Below are 24,388 nucleotides of genomic sequence, written 5' to 3'. Positions count from 1 at the left end.
GTATACCACTGAATATACATAAAGATTATATAATTGCACGACACAGTTCAGGAGATATGGCGTCATAAACAGTGAGATGCGTAAACAACTGTCGCGTCCCGTATCACGTTTTAATTTATTACGGCCTTACTACTAACTGTATTAGCAACAGATTTTGCAGGAAGTATCCAAATATGACACTTAATGTACCTGAAAAGTAATATCATTTTTCAGTACGTTGTTCAGTAGATATTATGTCGTCGAAATATGCCACTGAATCTACCTCAAAAGTGATTTCAATTTTCGACACTATGTTCAGTAGATATTACGTCATAAAAATTGAGCTGCATGAAAGCAAAACTGAAGACGAAATTCGCTGCAGATACAGGTGAAGTATGTGTACAAATTTATGTGAAATATGTTAAATATATGTGCTATGTTTGTACTCTGGGCAACGGCCTTGCCGCAGTGGATACACCGATTCCCGTGAGATCACCGAAGTTAAGCGCTGTCGGGCGTGGTCGGCACTTGGGCGGGTGACCATCAGGGCCGCCTCGCGCTGTTGCCATTTTTCGGGGTGCACTCAGCCTCGTGATGCCAATTGAGGAGCTACTCGACCGAATAATGGCGGTTCCGGTCAAAGAAAACCATCATAACAACAGAGAGAGTGGTGTGCTGACCACACGCGCCTCCTATTCGCATTCTCAGCTGAGGATGACACGGCGGTCGGATGGTCTCGATGGGCCACCTGTGGCCTGATGGTCGACTGCTTATGTTTGGCAAAGCTGCGGGTAAAAAGCTCCTGGATCTATTACAGCCACACTTGGTACACATAGTCCTTATTACTGGAAAGAAATACTGTGGGGGTAGGAACCAACAGATTGCTACTGTGGAGGGTGGGGGGGGGGGGGTGATAACTTGTGATGGAGAGAGAAGGCGGGAAGGAAGCGATGGACATAGAGGAGGAAGGAGGAGATGGATACAGACACGAGGCAGAGGAGGTAGGAAGAGAGAGGAGAAGAAGAAACTAGACAGAGAAAGGGAAGAGGGGTGGAGGAGGGGGAGGAGATGGACAGAGATGGGGTGAGGGGAAGATGGACAGAGCGAGGGCGGATGAGAATATTGACAGAGAGAGTGAGTGGAGAAGATGGACAGAGAGAGCAAGGATTAGGCGATTGACTGATAGGGGTTGTGGAGATGAACTTGGATGGGGAAGAGGAGATGGAGGGAGGAAGAAGGCGATGGACAGCGAGGGACAGAGGAGTAGGCAGACAGAGAGAGGGGGCGGAGCAGTTGGAATTAGGGAAGGGCAGGAGGAGATAAAGTAGGGAAGGAGGATGTGGGACGAAAGAGAAGGAGAAGATGGACTAACAGAGTATTGTAATAAATACATACCCCGCAGCATCCGGTACTCGTCGGGTACTCAGTTACTTATACATAAATTAGTCTCTGGCTGCAAGGATGGTAATGAATTTCTTTATTGCATTATCGATTTCGGAATTACCAGCCCCCGTCTTTAAAAGCACCTTGTATGTACGTGAAACTCATGTTATTTGTAAGTCCCTCGAGATCACAGTTTGCTGCCATTGTCAATCAACAATACGTGCAACAAACATGTGTCTACAACACCATGCCACACAAAATTGGCACCTTAGAAGCCGGCAGCAAGCAGTGATCCCTCAGTAGCCGGCAGGAAGCTGTGATCCCGAGAAAATTATGCCTAATGTGGATTACATAGACAAAGCGCGTCTAAAGATGGGGTTGGCGGTCCCTAAATCGATAACGCTATAGCGAAATTGAAAACCATCCTCGAAGTCAGAGACTGGTTTATTTATAATTCCAGCTCATCACACGACTGCGTTCCCGCCTGCAATATTAGTATCTGAGCCTCTTCGTAACACTATAGTGTTGACTGAGCCGGCCAGTTACAAATCTAATATCACGTGTTCTCATTTTCTCACTCCCTTCCAACAGCTCAACCTGATGAGGAACTGAAATTAATCCACTAGCATAACAAGGTCTACAGAAGATTTATACGCACTCTGCGATTGTCCCGGGTTCACGGTATGCATTTCTGTCTAAGAGATTCGTTAATTTCACGGTATGGCAATTCATTTGATACATCGTAACTTGGCTGCCGGCTGTTCTTCCTGTCCTGACAGCCGTCAATTAACCTGAAAAGCCAAGTCGGGTGGTCTATTCTGCTGTGAGTGGTGTACACTTTGTGCTTCTGTTTATCATATTATAACTGTATGTGTATCGCATTTCCTCAGGAGAAGATGAGGAACCAACCACACATTTGCAAAAACGGCCTTCAAAACATATTTACTCTCAACTGTGTACCACACAAATGCTGGTTAATAGGGCGCGGAGACTTGACCCGGGCTTGGATAACTTAGTTGTTCCATAAGCCGGCGCATTACGCTGAACAGTGAGGTTGATAATTAATATTCATAATAAACAAAGTTATGGCACAAATTGATTAAAGGAAGGATAAGTTGATTGGAGGCGTCTTAAAGTCATCAAGGAATACTTTGGTTAAGGTGGGAAGTGTGGGTAGGAGGAGGGAGGGGGGAGGTTTAAACTATAAATGGGGACGAAGGCTTTACAACAGGAGACACTTTCAGGTGGATGTATGTTCCAACAGTTATGCAGAGCAGAAAAGGCTTCCACAGGATAAACTGCTGTGTAGAACAGCATCAAGCATGTCTTCAGACCGAAGACCACAACAAATAAACAATAAATATCAATCGTCAGTTTGACTTTCGCGTAAGTTATTTGCAAGACATACAAGACACGCTCTAATAAGAATATGATAATTCCTATTACAAAGAGAGCAATTGTTAAGTATGAATATTATCAGTCCGACACTTTTATAAATCATGACTGAAAAGTATTGGCACGATTTATTTAAAGAAAAATGGAAAAACTGGTACAAGCTAACCTCGGAGAAGATAAGATTGAGCTTTGGAGAAACATAGGAACACTCGCAGCAATACTGACTTTGCGATTTATCTTAGAAGAGAGCTTAAAGCAGAGGAAACATAAATTTATAGGATTTGTACATTTACAAAAAGCTTATGATAATGTTGAGTCAACTATGATGTACGAAGTTCTGGAGATAGCAGGAATAATATACAGGAGCGAAAGGTTATTCGCAGCTTGTACAGTAGCCAGCCTACAGTTATAAGAGAGGAAGCGCATGAAAGAAAAGCAGCAGTTGAGATGGGAGTGACATATGGTGGAACGTCTCCCCAATGTTCTTCAACCTACACGTTGAGCGACCAGTAAAGGTAAGCATGGAGATATATGGGAAGAGAATTTTAATTCAGAGAGAAGAAATAAAATTTTGCGGCTCGCCGATGATATTGTAATTCTGTAAGAAACTGCAAAGCACTAGCAACGCGAGTCTACAAGTGAGGTTTATATACACTGTGTGTATATCGTGTACGGCTCCAGCGAGCACGCAGAACTGTCTCAACACGACTTGGCATGAACTCGACTAATGTATGACGTAGTACAGGAGTGAACTGACACCATGAATTCTGCAGGGCTGATCATAAATCCGTAAGAGTACGAGGGTGTGGAGATCTCTTCTAAACAGCACGCTGCAAGGCACCCCAGATATGATTAATAATGTTCGTGCATGGGGAGTTTGGTAACCATCGGAAGCGCTTAAGCTCAGAAGAGTGTTCCTGAAGCCACTCTGTAGCAATTCTGGGGTGTCGCATTGTCCTGCTGGAACTGTCCAAGTCCGTCGGAATGCACGATGGACATGAGTGGATGCAGATGAATAGACAGGATGCTTACGTACATGTCACCTGTCAGATTTGTATCTAGACGTATCAGGGGTCCCTACCACTACAACTGCATACGTCCCACACCAAAACATAGCCTCCAGTGGCTTGAACAGCCCCCTGCTGACATGCACGGTCCATGGATTTATGAGATTCTCTCCATAAGGGTACACGTCCATCCGCTTGATACATTTTGAAACAAGACTCGTTCGACCAGGCAACATGTTTCCAGTAACCGTCAGTACAATGTCCATTAGAATTATCCAGGCTGTTATGCCGTGGTCGGTTGATGAATTCTGTGTCAATTCCCAACGTTTCGTCCCCTTCTGCGGAGGACATCTTCAAGGGGGTCTGTAGCTTGATGGAAGGTCTAACACACCCACTAGCTCTCTACTGACGAGCCAGTGGGTGTGTTGGACCTTCCATCAAGCTACAGACCCCTTTGAAGATGTTCTCCGCAGACGGGGACGAAACGTTGGGAACTAACACAGAATTCATCAACCGACCATGGCGTAACAGCCCGGATAATTATAATGGACATGACATTTCCGGCCGTGAAAGTCTACATTTTAGCATCAGTACAATGTCGGTGTTGACGGGCTCAGGCGATACGTAAAGCTTTGTGTGGTGCAGTTATCAACGGTACACGAACGGGTCTTCGGCTACGAGAGCCCGTATCAATGATGTTTCATTGAAAGGTTCTCACGCTGTCACTTGTTAATGGCTCATTATTGAAATAGGCATCAATTTGCTCAAGGGTTGCGCTTCTGTCACGTTGAACGATTCTTTTAGTCGTCGTTGGTCTCGTTCTTGCGGCATCTTTTTCCCGAAGCAGCGATATCTACACTCCTGGAAATTGAAATAAGAACACCGTGAATTCATTGTCCCAGGAAGGGGAAACTTTATTGACACATTCCTGGGGTCAGATACATCACATGATCACACTGACAGAACCACAGGCACATAGACACAGGCAACAGAGCATGCACAATGTCGGCACTAGTACAGTGTATATCCACCTTTCGCAGCAATGCAGGCTGCTATTCTCCCATGGAGACGATCGTAGAGATGCTGGATGTAGTCCTGTGGAACGGCTTGCCATGCCATTTCCACCATGGCGCCTCAGTTGGACCAGCGTTCGTGCTGGACGTGCAGACCGCGTGAAACGACGCTTCATCCAGTCCCAAACATGCTCAATGGGGGACAGATCCGGAGATCTTGCTGGCCAGAGTAGTTGACTTACACCTTCTAGAGCACGTTGGGTGGCACGGGATACATGCGGACGTGCATTGTCCTGTTGGAATAGCAAGTTCGCTTGCCGGTCTAGGAATGGTAGAACGATGGGTTCGATGACGGTTTGGATGTACCGTGCACTATTCAGTGTCCCCTCGACGATCACCAGTGGTGTACGGCCAGTGTAGGAGATCGCTCCCCACACCATGGTGCCGGGTGTTGGCCCTGTGTGCCTCGGTCGTATGCACTCCTGATTGTGGCGCTCACCTGCACGGCGCCAAACACGCATACGACCATCATTGGCACCAAGGCAGAAGCGACTCTCATCGCTGAAGACGACACGTCTCCATTCGGCCCTGCATTCACGCCTGTCGCGACACCACTGGAGGCGGGCTGCACGATGTTGGGGCGTGAGCGGAAGACGGCCTAACGGTGTGCGGGACCGTAGCCCAGCTTCATGGAGACGGTTGCGAATGGTCCTCGCTGATACCCCAGGAGCAACAGTGTCCCTAATTTGCTGGGAAGTGGCGGTGCGGTCCCCTACGGCACTGCGTAGGATCCTACGGTCTTGGCGTGCATCCGTGCGTCGCTGCGGTCCGGTCCCAGGTCGACGGGCACGTGCACCTTCCGCCGACCACTGGCGACAACATCGATGTACTGTGGAGACCTCACGCCCCACGTGTTGAGCAATTCGGCGGTGCGTCCACCCGGCCTCCCGCATGCCCACTATACGCCCTCGCTCAAAGTCCGTCAACTGCACATACGGTTCACGTCCACGCTGTCGCGGCATGCTACTAGTGTTAAAGACTGCGATGGAGCTCCGTATGCCACGGCAAACTGGCTGACACTGACGGCGGCGGTGCACAAATGCTGCGCAGCTAGCGCCATTCGACGGCCAACACCGCGGTTCCTGGTGTGTCCGCTGTGCCGTGCGTGTGATCATTGCTTGTACAGCCCTCTCGCAGTGTCCGGAGCAAGTATGGTGGGTCTGACACACCGGTGTCAATGTGTTCTTTTTTCCATTTCCAGGAGTGTAGATTTGATGGTTTACCGGATTCCTGATGTTCATGGTACAAATGTTTGTGAAATCTTATGTGACTTAACTGCTAAGGTCATCAGTCCCTAAGCTTACACACTACTTAACCTAAATTATCCTAAGGACAAACACACACACACACACACACACACACACACACACACATACACCCATGCCCGAGGGAGGACTCGAACCTCCGCCGGGAATATTCATGGTACACTCGTCAAATGGTCGTACGGAAAAACCCCATTTCATCGCTACATCGGAGATGCTGTGTCCCATCGCTCGTACGCCGACTATAACACCACATTCAAACTCAGTTAAATCTTGATAACCCGCCGATGTAGCAGCAGCAGCCGAACTAACAACTGCGCCAGACACTTGTCTTATATAGGCGTTGCCGACCACAGCGCCGTATTCCGCCCGTTTACGTATCTCTGTATTTGAATATGCACCTCTCTACCAGTTTCTTTGGCGTTTCAGTGTATAATAGCTCCATACTGGTCAATAATATACAAACGCTTACTCGATGAATGATCCGTACCTAAACACTAGAAAGCTGCCTAGGTCACACGAATCGCTGAACTTTGGTTTGCAATAGGATTTTGGAAGATATACTTGGTTAAAATAGTAGTAATTACCTGGAAGCAAAGCGATTTATTGATATGTAGCCTGACAGTATCTTTCTTGTGAAAGGTAACTCTTTATTCCTTTCATTTTGTAATCCATCGGCCAGCTATGTCATCGGTGTGGTTGAGTTAGTGTCATATGAATGTCGCTGAATCATGTCTCTGTCTCCGATTCCCATATTTCTAGATTTCTAGATTTCTAGAAGGCTTTTGATACCTTTCCCCAAGTGCCTTCTAATCAAACTGCGTTCCTGTGGAGTATCGGCGCGATTGTGCGGCTTGATTCGTCATTTCCTGTTAGTGATCGAGCCATCGAGTGAAGCGGTAGTGATATTCGGCGTTTCCCAAAAATTGTATATATATATATATATATATATATATATATATATATATATATATATATATGTGACTTAGAAAAAAATCTGAGCAGACCTATTGGGCTGTGCAGATGATTCTGCGATCTATAGTACAGTAAGGCCATCAGAAAATCAAAATCAATTGCAGCATGGCTTAGACAAGATATTTGTATTACGCGAAAAGTGGAAATTGACTCTAATTAACAGAAAGTGATATGTCATCCACATGGGTAGTAAAAGTAATCAGTTGAACTTCGGTTACATGATAAAGCACACAAATTAAAAGGCTGTCTATTGTATTAAATATCTAGGATTAGAAGTACCAGTAACTTAAGTTGAATCGGTCACATAAACAATGATGTGGGGAAGGAAAACCAAAGACTGCGTTATATTGTCAGAGCACACCGAAGATGCACAGGTCTACTAAAGAGACTGCCTCCACTATGCTTGTTAGTCCTGTGTGAGAGTGCTGCTTTGCGGAGTTGCATCCTTACCAGATAGGACTGACAAAGGACATCAGAAAAGATCGAAGAAGAGTAGACTATTTTGTATTATCGCGAACAAGGGTGTCACGGATGTGATAAACGAGCTGTGGTGGCAATCATTAGAAGGAATGTATTGCGATGATGTCCTTTCGCGGAATTTCAATTGCCAACTTTCTCCTCCGAATGCAAAATTATTTTGTTGACGCCCATCTACACAGGGAGAAATGTTCATCGTAATAAAATAAGAGTTCTATCACGTACAGAAAGATTTAATTGTTCGTTTCTCCCGCGCTGTTCGAAAGGGAACGGTAGAGAAATAGTCTGAAGGTGGTTCGATGATCCCAGTACCAAGCATTTAAGTGTGAATTGTTGAGTAGCCATGTTGATGTAGATTGTGTCCTGGAAAGAGGTTATAAGATGAAGATCAAAGAAAGTCAGACAGAGGTAATGGAATGCTGTTGAACTAAACCTGCTAATGCTGATAGAATTAGACTAGAAAATGAGACAATAAAAGTAAATGAGGGTACGAAATGCAGACTGACAATGAGAGAAAAACGATTCTGAAAAAGAAATATTTGTTAACACTGACTACAGATGTAAGTGCCAGGAAGTCTTTTCTGAAGGCATTTAAATCGAGCATAGTCTTGTATGGAATTGAATCTTGGACTATAAGTAGTTCAGACAAGAAGAGAATAGAAGCTTTTGAAATGTGGTGCTATAGAAGAACGCCAATGGGTAGAATAAATAACGAGAAGGTACTACAAAAGAAAAATATGGCGTACCTTGAGTTAAAGAAGGGATCATTTTATAGGGTACACACTGAGGCATCAAAGAATAGTCAGTTTGGAAATGGTGGGAAATGTGTTTATGAGACCGGGGTGGGAGGGGGTGGGGGGTGCGGGGGAGGGGGTGTTATTAATGTTCTAGAGGCATGAATACAGTAAGCACATTCAAATGGGTGTAGGTTGCAGTAGTTATATCGAACATGGGTTGTAGTAGTATTGCAGAGAAGAAGTGGTTTGCGCAAGCTTGGAATCTTTGGACTGAAGACAAAAACAACAACTGCTTTTATGTATTGGTACAACTAAGTTTCATTTTGTAATGCATCGGCCAGCTACGTCATCGATGTGGTTGAGTTAGTGTCATATGAATGTCGCTGAATCATGTCTCTGTCTCTAATACTAATTTTCTTTAACCTAATGAAATCGATAGAAAGCAGAATTAGATTAACATTGTTTCTGATGGGTATGACTGCCTTCGTAAAACCATAATCGCTGTATTCGCTTAATGTAATATTTTAATAGGTATTATATGAAGCATTAGTGTCTGATTACAAGGAAATAACTGAAAAAAAAAGATATCTGGTTTTTCCCTGTAGTACTGACTGAGGGTCTTTCCATACGCACACGCACACGCACACACACTCACACACACAGAAGGTTAGTTTTCACCATATGTCTGAGCAACAGTGTGAACTTCTCCATAAATATTTACTGCTTTAAAATCCAAGTTTTTAGATCGGTTTTACAGCGGGACTCGGGTCGAGTTTGTTCGTCTGAGAATACAAACGATACTACACGTTATATGATTGGCGTGGCTCTATCTTCGCATTGCTAATACCAAATTGCAAATACCTTCCGATACACCAGAGAAAATGTGCCTGAATACTCTTGGTTGACGCTCCCGATATATTTATCTTTCATCTACGACATTATAATGGTTGTGTGCGGACGTTATCGTTTTCGTATCCCCTGTGAGTAGGTGAGAAAAAGGAAAGACAGTGCTTGTTTCTGTGGAAGACAAAACAAATGCATCAGAAATTGGGAAAGGAGGAAATCTTCAAAATGTAATTGTGCATTATTGTGTTGGGTGGTTATAGTGGAGGATTGAACAAAGAATAAAAAAGTTGAAAACTTTGCCCTTCCAGAGCAAAGGGTAACCCTCTTAAAATTATAAAAACAATGAAAAACGTGTAGACGAAAAAGTAAGCGAATTACTGTTTCTTCAATTCATCCAAAAACAAGTAGAATGGCTTGCCAACAACTTGTTCTATTCTGCAACAAAAGGACAACGTAATTCCAGAAGTAGTTAAACGAGTTCACTGCTGAGACCCCGTCTATCGCGTATGCTACAGTCACCAAACATCCAGTCGTATATCGTGGGTTGTCACAACTCCTAACCGCTTACTAAAAAGGAAGGAAGTTTAAGAGTTTAACGCCGGTCAGCAACGAGGTCACTATAAATGGAGCTCAGGCTCGAATTATGAAAGGATGTAGAAGGAAATCGGCCATGTCCTATTCAAAGGTACCATCCCGACATGTGCCTGAAGCGATTTAGGGTAATCACAGAAAGCCTAAATCTGGATAGCCAGACGGCGCTTTGAACTGTTGTCCTCCTGAATGCAAGTCAAGTGTCCAAACTACGGGGTCACTCCCTCCGGCGACTGCTTCCGACTCTTTTCTCTGGAGATCAAACCATCCGTATCAGCAGACAGATGCCAGTTGGTTTATAAACGAACCTCCAGCAGCCGACACGGTACCATGTGCCGTCAGCCTCGCACCAGACGCATAAGCATTATGGTAAACGTGGTGCCATCATGGCACTCCTAGCTCACTCATTTGTTACATAGTTTAATTCTTAATTTCTTTGCGTGTTTTTGGTACTTGCATTGTTTAATTCATAAATTTCGGGCGTATTATAGTATTTGAGAGTTGTAGCATCGCGTTTTAGTACCTGAATAGTGTAAATTCGCGTAGTCGTCTGTCAACTGTTTTTGTTTTGAACGGCCAGTGTCGGTTGGTCACAGTCAGTGTGCTCCCTGCCGCCGTTGGATAAGCAGCTGCAGCAGCAAGTCGTATACTCCTAGCTCACTCATTTGTTACATAGTTTAATTCTTAATTTCTTTGCGTGTTTTTGGTACTTGCATTGTTTAATTCATAAATTTCGGGCGTATTATAGTATTTGAGAGTTGTAGCATCACGTTTTAGTACTCGAATAGTGTTAAATCGCGTAGTCTCCTTCCGCCGCCGAGCAGTGTGTCAGCAGTGCACAAGTGGCAGCATTACTGCATTTACTAGGCAATCTTGTATTTTAATAACCGCTTCAATTTTGTGTCGTTTTGTTTGCGCTCTCTGTAGATTAGTTCAGACGTTCTTTGCACAGTTTTTAGCATGGATAGGGATTGCAACTGCTGTGTTCGGATGCAGGCTGAGTTGGCATCCCTTCGCTCCCAGCTTCAGGCAGTGTTGGCTTCGGTCACACAGCTTGAGGCTGTTGCCAATGGGCATCACTGTGGGGGTCCGGATGGGGGTTTGTCGGGGACGGCCAGCTCGTCCCACGCATCCCCCGATCGGACTACGACTGTGGTTGCCCGGGATACTGCCCGCATTGAGGCTGATCCCTCACCTGTGGTAGAGTGGGAGGTCGTCTCAAGGTGTGGCAGGGGGCGAAAGACATTCCGGAGGGCTGAACGGAAGGCCTCTCCAGTTTGTCTGACGAACCGGTTTCAGGCTCTGTCTCAGGCTGATACTGATCTTCAGCCTGACATGGCTGCTTGTCCTGTTCCAGAGGTTGCCCCTCAGTCTGCAAGATCCGGGCAGTCGCAGAGGGTGGGCTTACTGGTAGTTGGGAGCTCCAACGTCAGGCGCGTAATGGGGCCCCTTAGGGATATGGCAGCAAGGGAGGGGAAGAAAACCAAAGTGCACTCCGTGTGCATACCGGGGGGAGTCATTCCAGATGGGTGCACCCATCTGCAGGTGGTCGCTCATGTCGGCACCAATGATGTGTGTCGCTATGGATCGGAGGAAATCCTCTCTGGCTTCCGGCGGCTATCTGATTTGGTGAAGACTGCCAGTCTCGCTAGCGGGATGAAAGCAGAGCTCACCATCTGCAGCATCGTCGACAGGACTGACTGCGGACCTTTGGTACAGAGCCGAGTGGAGGGTCTGAATCAGAGGTTGAGACGGTTCTGCGACCATGTGGGCTGCAGATTCCTCGACTTGCGCCATAGGGTGGTGGGGTTTCGGGTTCCGCTGGATAGGTCAGGAATCCACTACACGCAACAAGCGGCTACACGGGTAGCAGGGGTTGTGTGGCGTGGGCTGGGCGGTTTTTTAGGTTAGATGGCCTCGGGCAAGTGCAGAAAGGGCAACAGCCTCAACGGGTGCGGGGCAAAGTCAGGACATGCGGGGACCAAGCAGCAATCGGTATTGTAATTGTAAACTGTCGAAGCTGCGTTGGTAAAGTACCGGAACTTCAAGCGCTGATAGAAAGCACCGAAGCTGAAATCGTTATAGGTACAGAAAGCTGTCTGAAGCCAGAGATAAATTCTGCCGAAATTTTTACAAAGGCACAGACGGTGTTTAGAAAGGATAGATTGCATGCAACCGGTGGCGGAGTGTTCGTCGCTGTTAGTAGTAGTTTATCCTGTAGTGAAGTAGAAGTGGATAGTTCCTGTGAATTATTATGGGTGGAGGTTACACTCAACAACCGAGCAAGGTTAATAATTGGCTCCTTTTACCGACCCCCCGACTCAGCAGCATTAGTGGCAGAACAACTGAGAGAAAATTTGGAATACATTTCACATAAATTTTCTCAGCATGTTATGGTCTTAGGTGGAGATTTCAATTTACCAGATATAGACTGGGACACTCAGATGTTTAGGACGGGTGGTAGGGACAGAGCATCGAGTGATATTATACTGAGTGCACTATCTGAAAATTACCTCGAGCAATTAAACAGAGAACCGACTCGTGGAGATAACATCTTGGACCTACTGATAACAAACAGACCCGAACTTTTCGACTCTGTAAGTGCAGAACAGGGAATCAGTGATCATAAGGTCGTTGCAGCATCCCTGAATATGGAAGTTAATAGGAATATAAAAAAAAGGAGGAAGGTTTATCTGTTTAGCAAGAGTAATAGAAGGCAGATTTCAGACTACCTAACAGATCAAAACGAAAATTTCTGTTCCGACACTGACAATGTTGAGTGTTTATGGAAAAAGTTCAAGGCAATCGTTAAATGCGTTTTAGACAGGTACGTGCCGAGCAAAACTGTGAGGGACGGGAAAAACCCACCGTGGTACAACAACAAAGTTAGGAAACTACTGCGAAAGCAAAGAGAGCTTCACTCCAAGTTTAAACGCAGCCAAAACCTCTCAGACAAACAGAAGCTAAACGATGTCAAAGTTAGCGTAAGGAGGGCTATGCGTGAAGCGTTCAGTGAATTCGAAAGTAAAATACTAGGTACCGACTTGACAGAAAATCCTAGGAAGTTCTGGTCTTACGTTAAATCAGTAAGTGGCTCGAAACATCATGTCCAGACACTCTGGGATGATGATGGCATTGAAACAGAGGATGACAAGCGTAAAGCTGAAATACTAAACACCTTTTTCCAAAGCTGTTTCACAGAGGAAGACCGCACTGCAGTTCCTTCTCTAAATCCTCGCACCAACGAAAAAATGGCTGACATTGAAATAAGTGTCCAAGGAATAGAAAAGCAACTGGAATCACTCAACAGAGGAAAGTCCACTGGACCTGACGGGATACCAATTCGATTCTACACAGAGTACGCGAAAGAACTTGCCCCCCTTCTAACAGCCGTGTACCGCAAGTCTCTAGAGGAACAGAAGGTTCCAAATGATTGGAAAAGAGCACAGGTGGTCCCAGTCTTCAAGAAGGGTCGTCGAGCAGATGCGCAAAACTATAGACCTATCTCTCTGACGTCGATCTGTTGTAGAATTTTAGAACATGTCTTTTGCTCGAGTATCATGTCGTTTTTGGAAACTCAGAATCTACTATGTAGGAATCAACATGGATTCCGGAAACAGCGATCGTGTGAAACCCAACTCGCATTATTTGTTCATGAAACCCAGAAAATATTAGATACAGGCTCCCAGGTAGATGCCATTTTCCTTGACTTCCGGAAGGCGTTCGATACAGTTCCGCACTGTCGTCTGATAAACAAAGTAAGAGCCTACGGAATATCAGACCAGCTGTGTGGCTGGATTGAAGAGTTTTTAGCAAACAGAACACAGCATGTTGTTCTCAATGGAGAGACATCTACAGACGTTAAAGTAACCTCTGGCGTGCCACAGGGGAGTGTTATGGGACCATTGCTTTTCACAATATATATAAATGACCTAGTAGATAGTGTCGGAAGTTCCATGCGGCTTTTCGCGGATGATGCTGTAGTATACAGAGAAGTTGCAGCATTAGAAAATTGTAGCGAAATGCAGGAAGATCTGCAGCGGATAGGCACTTGGTGCAGGGAGTGGCAACTGACCCTTAACATAGACAAATGTAATGTATTGCGAATACATAGAAAGAAGGATCCTTTATTGTATGATTATATGATAGCGGAACAAACACTGGTAGCAGTTACTTCTGTAAAATATCTGGGAGTATGCGTGCGGAACGATTTGAAGTGGAATGATCATATAAAATTAATTGTTGGTAAGGCGGGTACCAGGTTGAGATTCATTGGGAGAGTCCTTAGAAAATGTAGTCCATCAACAAAGGAGGTGGCTTACAAAACACTCGTTCGACCTATACTTGAGTGTTGCTCATCAGTGTGGGATCCGTACCAGATCGGGTTGACGGAGGAGATAGAGAAGATCCAAAGAAGAGCGGCGCGTTTCGTCACAGGGTTATTTGGTAACCGTGATAGCGTTACGGAGATGTTTAACAAACTCAAGTGGCAGACTCTGCAAGAGAGGCGCTCTGCATCGCTGTGTAGCTTGCTCGCCAGGTTTCGAGAGGGTGCGTTTCTGGATGAGGTATCGAATATATTGCTTCCCCCTACTTATACCTCCCGAGGAGATCACGAATGTAAAATTAGAGAGATTAGAGCGCGCACAGAGGCTTTCAGACAGTCGTTCTTCCCGCGAACCATACGCGACTGGAACAGGAAAGGGAGATAATGACAGTGGCACGTAAAGTGCCCTCCGCCACACACCGTTGGGTGGCTTGCGGAGTATAAATGTAGATGTAGATGTAGATGGCACTACCTCGCATCCGCAAGCCACCTGCATCTGCAGATAGTCCTCCACCGGTCGAGTACTTAGGTCTCTTCCTGACCGCTCTGCTGTCAATGTTCTCACTCTGTGTACCTAATGATTTCTAATTCAGAGTTCTCCTCCCGGAACCGATGAGGAATCTTTCTGCACGGCGTCGACGCCCTATGGCCTCAATGGACTACGTCCTTCCTCTAGCGAGCATCTTACACTCACCATCACCTACGGGCTCCAAGGACTACATTCATCATCGAGCACCCTACACTCGTCACCACTCCATGGATTACATCTAGCCCTGAGCAGCCTACGCTCATCGCCACCTACGACTTCCACGAACCATGTCCTAGTGCAACCACACTCAGCGCCACTATCGTCTCAGTGGACCATTTCCATCTCGAACACCCTATGATCACTGCTGCCTATGGGCTCCATGGACCATGTCCTCGAGCACCTTTTCGAGAACCACCTAAGGCCTCTACGGAACATATCCATACTCGAGCATCCCACCACTCACCGCCTACCGAGGCCTTGAGCACCCCACTACTTACCACCATTACGGCTCATGGACATAATTACTGTAAGAATATTCCATTGCAATCGTTAGCGACTGGCTTTCAACCTGAACCAAGTAGTGCAACTCACCTCTCTAAGCCATGCTACTTTTTGGTGTTTTGAGGTCTAAAAAGGAATTGATTCCTGCTTAAAGATTACGCAGAGTCCGCAGCTCGTGGTCGTGCGGTAGAGTTCTCGCTACCCGCGCCCGGGTTCCCGGGTTCGAATCCCGGCGGGGTCAGGGATTTTCTCTGCCTCGTGATGACTGGGTGTTGTGTGATGTCCTTAGGTTAGTTAGGTTTAAGTAGTTCTAAGTTCTAGGGGACTGATGACCATAGACGTTAAGTCCCATAGTGCTCAGAGCCATTTGAAAGATTACGCAGAATTCAGTTTTTTCGGCGTGTCTGCAGTTACAAATGTAGTGAGAAAAGAGTTACTGTTCTTCGTTGTAAAATTGTTAAACACCTCTGTTAATGCACTATCAATACCTAACAAGAATAAAAATTTTGACTGGATGTTTGCAACCATTTTTAACGACTTTTTTTCTTTACAGATTGTTCCATATGTACAGAATTTTCTAGATTTAAACAATATCCCAAGGAAAACTCTTTTTCAATTGATAATGCACTTTTACAGGAAAGGCGCCAGAAGTAATCCACGGAACTATCGCCCAATATCCTCGACATTCACTTGTTCTAGAATCTTAGAACATATTCTAAGCTCAAGGGTAATGCGGTATCTTGAACAGAATGACCTTCTCCATGCCAATCAACACCGATTCCGAAAAAGTAGATAATGTAAAATCCAACTCGAATTTTTCTCACAAGTTATATTGAACGCCATGGATCGAGGCAGCCAGTTAGATGCAGCAGTACCACAAGTTCGACCGTATGTGGTATCAAGAGAGATCGACGAATTAATTGAATTTTTATTGGTGTGGAGGAAATATATATTGCTGTGGAGAACACACCTTGTTATTTTGGATGAAGAGTCAACAGATGTAGAAGTAACTAGAGGTGTGCCCCAGGGAAGTGTATTGCGACCCTTGCTGTTCAAGTTGTATATCAATGTCCTTCAGATAATATTAATAGTAACCTTAGACTTTTTGCAGGCGATGCTGAAGTACTGTCTGGAATAAGTTATATAAATATTGGTGCAAAGAGTGGTTCAAATGGCTCTAAGCACTATGGGACTTAACATCTGAGGTCATCTGTCCCCTAGACTTAGAACTACTTAAACCTAACTAACCTAAGGACACCACACACATCCATGCCCGAGGCAGGATTCGAACCTGCGACGTAGCAGCAGCGTGGTTCTGGACTGAAGCGTCATGAACCGCTCGGCCACAGCAGCCGGCAAATGGAAACATGGTATCATTTGACTACAGTATCGTTAAGTCGCAGCTTGAATCTGTTAACTAATAGAAATGATTTGGGTATAACAATTTAACAATGACATACTCTCAGTGGTAGGTAGAGGTGGTGGCACACTGCGGTTCGCTCAACTGTGTGGGACCCGTACCAAATAGGACTAGCAGGGGAAGCAGAAGCAAAATAAAGGAGGACAGCACGGAAGGTCACACGTTTATTAGGTCCATGGGAGAGTGTCGCGAAGATGCTCGAAGCACTGTATTCACACACTATTTTACATAAACTATTCTGTGGTAATCTACATAGAAAATTTATTGAAGCAGCTTTAAGTGAATCTAGAACAATCAGTCTTCACGTCTCCATACTTGAGTGGAAAGGGAAAAGCCCAAACAATGAGTACAAGGGGACGTATTCTCTAGCACTTCACAGTGGTTCGGAGAGTATAGGAGCTGATAAACGAGTAGATATTGAACCCAACGCCGCTCCCCACAGTCACAATGAAACGAAGAACATGGAAATGGTAAATGGTGACATCAGTGTCGTACTGTTGCCGTTGTGTCAGCGAATGAACTAAGGCGTACTGTAAACATCCAAGAGAAAATGTCGGCAGCAAATCTCTCCTTTCCTGATACGAGAAACATGACAATGCCAAAGACGTCATAAGAAAGTTAAAAATCAATCAACATAAAGCACGTAGCGAACTGTGTTACTCGGTCTTGATAAAAAGTCGAAACAATATTGTCAAAGCTTTTTATCAAGGTATTGAGTAAGAATTAAAATCGAGAAGAAGTGGGAGCAAGAAGATAAGGACGCTGTGCTTTTATATTTTCTAGCTGTGAGGAAGGTACAACTCAAGATGTAACTCGTATTCACAAGGTCAGCATTTGAGGGAATTTGAATTTTTGGTTGTAACGAAAATGAGGACGAGGGACAACGGAACACTGCAGAACAAATCGAGAAGAAGATGTAATAGGACGAACTTTACAGGTGATGGCGTTAGCCTGCATGTAAAATTGAACTGATAATTCAGTACATAATGTAATATAAAGCATTTTAATAATAATAGTGTGTAAAGAACTACCTTGTTTATGGTTGTTTTTCTACTTGTTCAGTTTTTCATGAGGTTTTCGGTTATATTACATAGCACAGGTGCATTTTACATCCGATAATCGAAACTCAAAATAAAAATTACAATGTACAATAGCCACCATTATCATCGTTACATTTGGCAGCCGATGGACTATGTAACGAACGTTAATTTGCAGCTGAAGTGTTGCGAACTCCCGAAGACACTATGCAAACAGAATGTCATCAGCATGTTATTCTCTTAGGGTCTTGTCATAAAAACTGATAACGCCATCTAGTTACATACAAGTCGTGCGTACATTCACTTATTATGAACTTCTGTTTATTTTAGACCTACCACATTCTCGGATGGTACACTGACAACCCGTTGCGGACTACAAAGGCCATCTTCAGATGCAAACTCTAGTTTGACAACGCTTGTAATAAACACGTTTTTCATCAAATGCCACACATCTGAAGTTGGCAATTGCAGATCGAAACTTTTTGTTACTGCAACATAGAATGTGATTCTATAGATCCTGTAATTAAGATATGAGTTGATGTTTGTGTTGGGGAGGGCAATCTTCTTCCGTAGGTCGTACTACAATATCGACGATAGTGCTGCGGTAGTGTAATCGTCAGGGTTTCTGGCTACGGAGAAAGAAGACCCGGGTTCGAGTCTCGGCTGCGGCACAAATTTTAATTCATTCCCTCAACTTCCAACATTATTGATCGTTTCCAGAGTAAACAGAACTTGATAACCAGTCAGTCACTGATATTCCTCGACGGCATGTCTTTTTTTTCCGAAAACTTATTAACTATAACTCCTTTTCTTTGGTAAAAAATATGAACCCTAAAGATCATGCTTCAGTCCCACTCAGTTAAAGGATTTTTTTTGTAACACTTGTAACTTATTCTACCTTCGGCAACTTTTGTTGATGTGATAAATGCCGAGCAGTACTGTGCATCGGGCTTCATGTGCATCGTGTGGCTGCGAATAACATGCTGATATTGGTAAAAGCCTGTTGCCATTCTGTGCTCTGGAAGGGATACCCGACACTGGCTATGGTGTATATTAATCATGCTAGTCAACAAAACGCTTCACTCCCTGAACTCTGTCAGTACAGTAAGGCATCTTTAAAACTTCCATTTGAAGCAAAGTGAAGAAAGGCAACGCCTGAAGAGGAAATACCAATTTCAAGCGTGCCAACAGAAAACGTTAATTTTGGTGCACAAAAATAATAAATGTACACGTACCGTCATATTTTGTGACCCAGCTCAAATTTCAGTCGGCACTTCCTTTAGCGTGTAACAAAAATGTAATGAACAGGATTACCAGTAAAAGGTATGGAACAATTACCGGCGCGGAGGGCGTTAATTAGCCCTGTAAGAGTTTATGTCATTTCGCCACTTCACAATACAAATCTTTCTTTTATAAATTACGTGTAACTCCCAATGAAAACCAGCGCATCTGACAGTCTATCGTTTAAACAAGATCCAGTATTCTTTCAGTTACTAATAAGCTTTCAACCTAGAAAAGTGAAGTTAATAAGTACAGCCTAATACACGTAATCATAATATGACTGGATTTCTATTGTTAGCGAGAAGCAGTTCCTGGCCCAATCATATTAATATAATATTACGCTACGTTCAATGATAATTACTTCTGCACTTTTTTAAAGAGAAAATGTCTGCGCCGACTTTGTAATGGTTCTCCGTCAACTTCATCGCTGAGACGTATGTAGGAAAACCCGATCTATGATTAATTCCCTAGGCTAGTACTGTTTTAGTATCACTGCTGATTATTCACAATAACCTCTAGACTATCAAACTACTTCATTATAATTTCACTTCTATTCTGTACTTACATTTATTTGGTCAGAACTGCTTAATTGCGCCAGGCCTACCTTCTTTTGTCAGTCTTAATACAACTGCGAGCAAAGATCCTCTTTATTTATTAGTCAGCGATATAAATTGGACTCCATTGTTTCCATAGAGTGCTTCATTCCTTACTACGTGGTTTTAATGATTTTTGCTTTCTTTTCCTCCCTTTTCTTTTCATTATAACGTAATGTTTCAAGTTAGTTATCTCTCTCGTTCTTATGCACATATATGATTGTTACAAAGATTGATTTCGTCAAAGTACATGATATGCAATCACAGCTACTAAAGGCTGTCTATCTGCGTCATTTAACACTAATACATACATCAAAAAAAATTTTGCATCGTCTCGGTTCCGAGAGTTCCGGAACCTGCACAGAAAATTGAAATAGAGATCAACATAAACATCATTTCCGCCCTTTTTATTACTCATGAAAACCACACATTGCATGTTGTACCACCATACAGCGAGACCTTCAGAGGCGGTGGTCCAGATTGGTGTACACCCTAGTACCTCTAACACCCAGTAGCACGTCCTCTTGCATTTATGCATGCCTGTATTCGTCGTGGCATACTATCCACAAGTTCATCAAGGCACTGTTGGTGCAGATTGTCCCATTCCTCAACGGCTATTCGGCGTAGATCCCTCAGAGTGGTTGGTGGGTCACGTTGCCCTTTTCAGTCTATCCCAGGCATGTCTGGAGAATATGTTGGCCACTCTAGTCGAGCTATGTCGTTATCCTGAAGGAACTCATTCACAAGATGTGCATGATGGGGGCGCGAATTGTCGTCTACGAAGACAAATGCCTCGGCAATATGCTGTTGATGTGGTTGCACTATCGGTCGGAGGATGGCATTCACGTATCGTACAGCTGTTACGGCGCTTTCTATGATTACCAGCGGCGTAAGTCAGCCCCACATAATACCACCTCAAAACAGCAGGGAACCTCCACCTTGCTGCACTCGCTGGACTGTGTGTCTAAGGCGTTCAGCCTGACCGGGTTGGCTCCAAACACGTCTCCGACGATTGTCTGGTTGAAGCCATATGTGACACTCGTCGGTGAAGAGAACGTGATGCCAATACCGACCTGTCCACCTGGCATGTTCTTGGCCGCACTGTACCGCGCTGCATAGTGTCATGGTTGCAAAGATGGACCTCGCCATGGACGCCGGGAGTGAAGTTGGGCATCATACAGCCTATTGCGCACAGTTTGAGTCGTAACCCCACGATTTCCTGTGGCTGCAGGAAAAGCATTATTCGACATCGTAGCGTTGCTGTCAGGGTTCCTCCGAGACATAATCTGTAGGTAGCGGTCATCCACTGCAGTAGTAGCCCTTAGGCAGCCTGAGCGAGGCATGTCTTCGACAGTTCCTGTCTCTCTGCATCTCCTCCATGTCCAAACAACATCGCTATGGTTCACTTAGAGACGCCTGGACACTTCTCTTGTTAAGAGCCCTTCCTGGCACAAGGTAACAATGCAGACGTGATCGAGCCGCGGTATTGGCCGGCTAGGCATTGTTGAAGTACAAACGAGCCGTGTACCTCCTTCCTGATGGAATGACTGGAAATGATCGGCTGTCTGACCCCCTCCGTCTGATAGGCGCTGCTGATGCATGGTTGCTTACATCTTTGAGCAGGCAAAAGACTGTGTCTCATACAATATCCACAGTCAACGTCTATCTACAGGAGTTCTGGGAACCAGGCTGATGCAAAATTTTTTTGATGTGTTTAATTTGAGCACAAACTTTTTTCCTTCTTAAGATTTCCGTAAATTATTGGTACTGAAAGCTATCTTTATTTTCTCCTTACTCTAATTTTTCTTTCTTTGTAATTCCTATGCCAAAATACTTTGGGGAAATTTCGAACTACTACCGACAAATAGCTGGGACCTATAAATTACTTTTCACTCACATGTTTTATTTTCATTTTTTTCTTAATGTTTCGCAAATACATTATCTTCCATATAACGTGGCTGAGTGACAGCAAAATGCTACCCGCATTTATGACAGAAAAGATTTAAAAAAATTCAAGTTGTCATGACCAACGCTGTTCCTGAAATTAAAGAATTATAGCAAATCTCAGTTCTCTTCAGGTGGTGGCTTGTCGTGGCCCCTTCAATGTTCCCTAATTTAAACGGTCACCCGCCACAATAACGGTTCCATAATTAATAAACCCGTTAATCCATCTAGGTTGGATTTGGGCACTTTTATTGGGCAGTACTTGTCTAAGTCGTGTATGTGTTTCAAAGGAACGACTAATGCTACTGAAACGTATTATTGACACTGAGACCATTCCTCGCTCAATCCAAGTTTCTGCTGCTTCCACCAACAACCATATAGCCTGCACTCCTGAAACACAGTGGTAGTTACCTATCATATCATAAGACTTATGAGAATTCACTCTCTCCGTAGGGTACTTACCACACCATCAGTTTATCCCCGATTGCACTTTCGATCCCCGGCGATGAATTTTGTGCCAGCCGAGCGCGTTGGCCGCGTGGTTTAAGGCGTCATGTCACGGGCTGCGCGGCTCCTCCGGCCGGAGGTTCGAGTCCTCCCGCGGGCACAGGAGTGTGTGTGTTGTCCTTAGCATACATCATTTTAAGTTACTTTCAGTAGTGTTTAAGTCTAGGAGCCGATGACAGTTTGTTCCCTTAGGAACTCACACACACAATTCTGTACCCTGTCGTCGGCCTCTTCCCGGACTGACGCCCAGTTCTCCACTTGATTCGAACTTCTTCGTGATGCTCCGCACAGCACGTGAAGAATGAAGATTCTTCCGAGATCGTTTCAGTCGGCGATATTCTCGAAGTGAAACGCATTACTGTTGTTTTGATAATACACCCTCACCAATAATGCCCTGCTCCTTTTGTCCAAGCTCATGTTGACACGTCAACAAGTGCACTGCGGCTGGTCAGATATGTAAGACTGTGATTCACGATGACTGATCACGGCACCTGGTGGCCATAGTTGGAACTGGATGGTGGTGCTGTGACGCATGGTTATCATGCACCCCATACTCTGGACATTAATGATACCAAGTTTGGTACTCGTACGGTAATTATTTTCCGTGTTATAACGTGTTAAATAGCGAAAGTTTAATTAAAACCACCCGGTAGAATAGAGATTTTCGGTTTCGACCCGACATCGACTGACTTAATTTTACTTGGATGTGCTCGTAACCAGAACTAACAATGAAACACTTGTCTGGAAGTGTAAGAGCTTTATCGTAGGTGCGTCCTCTACCGACACCGTCGCTAATAGATAAAACAGGCATATAGTATTTCATGCATTGATCCCTTGCAAGAAACAGAATTGCATCTCACAGGGAATTTGTTAACTCACAATAGCACGATAACAGTTAATCAGCAAGGAGCAAACATGGCATGATAAATTCACAGGAATAAGGAATTAAAGGAACACATAGAGAAAGCATAAAGCAAATAAAAAACACAGCACCTCTGGCCGCTACGAGTCGAACTACTTTGACAGGTGCGGTTCACTTGGCTATATTACGTGACACTGCACCACCAACACTACGCAAAAACTAAATTCTGCGCTAGCACCCGACGACACTCGTGTCAGACACTGTAGCTTTTCCCAGTCGTAATTATTTCCCTAATTCGCTCAGTAATCTTCAAAGTCAATAAGTATCTAGTACACTTTACAAAGCCGGCCAAAGTGGCCGCGCGGTTCTGGCGCTGCAGTCTGGAACCGCGAGACCGCTACGGTCGCAGGTTCGAATCCTGCCTCGGGCATGGATGTGTGTGATGTCCTTAGGTTAGTTAGGTTTAACTAGTTCTAAGTTCTAGGGGACTAATGACCTCAGCAGTTGAGTCCCATAGTGCTCAGAGCCATTTGAACCATTTGAACACTTTACAAAACAACCCATCTTCTTCCTCAGGATTTAAGCTATCTCAGAAGGTCGTTGTGACCGAGCGGTTATAGGCGCTTCAGTCCGGAACCGCGCTGCTACTACGGTCGCAGGTTTGAACCCTGCCTCGGTCATGGATGTGTGTGTTGTCCTTAGGTTAGTTAGGTTTAAGTAGTTCTAAGTCTACGGGACTGATGGCCTCAGATGTTAAGTTCCATAGTGCTTAGAGCCATTTGAACCGTTTTTAAGCTATCTCCATATCCAATTTCATCGAAATCGGTTCAGCGAGTCAGAGTTACTTTCGCATTAATATTATTAGGAAGGATTAAGCTTTCTATTACCATATCTTTTTCCTGTCATCCGATTTTGATTAAAAAAAAAGCCTATACGACGCTCCTAGATATGCTAAAATTAACTGTGAAAACTCCCTGAAAGATTTTCGTGTTCAAACAGTGTGATGGAAATGATGGTTTTACATAAAGCTTTAAATCACGATATCTTTTTTTCGTGATCAGATTTTGACGAAATACAGCCTATATGGTGTCCCAACCTATGCTCAAATTACCTGCGAAAACCTCATGAAAATTCGTATAGTAGTTTTGGAGATTAGAGGGTCAAACTGAAATACAGACCTCCAAAACGATTTTAGCAAAACTTTAAATTACGATATCTCTTTTCTTCGTGATACGATTTTGTTTAAATGAAGCCTATACGCTACCCCAAGCTGCGCTCAGGTTAACTATGAAAATCCCATGAAAATTCGCCTATTAGTTTTGGAGAAGTGTGTTCAAACATACACAACAGTTTCATACACTGAAGAAGCAAAGAAACTGGTACACATGACTAATATCGTGTAGGGCCTCCGTGGGCACGGAAAAGTGCCGCAGCACGACTTGGCATGGACTCGACAAACGTCTGAAGTAGCGCTGGAGGGAACTGACTCCATGAATACTGCAGGGTTGTCCGTAAATCCGTAAGAGTACGACGAGGGTGGAGATCTATTAATTCTGGACGTGTGGGATGTCGCATTGTTCTGCTGTAATTGCCCAAGTCCGTTGGAATGCACAATGGACATGAACGTATGCAGATGATCAGACACGATGTTCACGTACGTGT

At 44.4% G+C, this 24,388-nt stretch overlaps 1 pseudogene; it reads left to right on the top strand.

Annotated features, from left to right (window-relative positions):
* The first annotated feature begins 429 nt into the window (after nucleotides 1–429).
* LOC126099195 (5S ribosomal RNA) lies at nucleotides 430–547 on the top strand (annotated as a pseudogene).
* Nucleotides 548–24,388: the final 23,841 nt, after the last annotated feature.

This window comes from Schistocerca cancellata, chromosome 1 (genome assembly GCF_023864275.1).
Source record: "Schistocerca cancellata isolate TAMUIC-IGC-003103 chromosome 1, iqSchCanc2.1, whole genome shotgun sequence".
NCBI classification, from domain to species: domain Eukaryota; kingdom Metazoa; phylum Arthropoda; class Insecta; order Orthoptera; family Acrididae; genus Schistocerca; species Schistocerca cancellata.
Note: the sequence above shows the minus strand (reverse complement) of the source record. Positions and strands in the feature narration are given on the sequence as shown.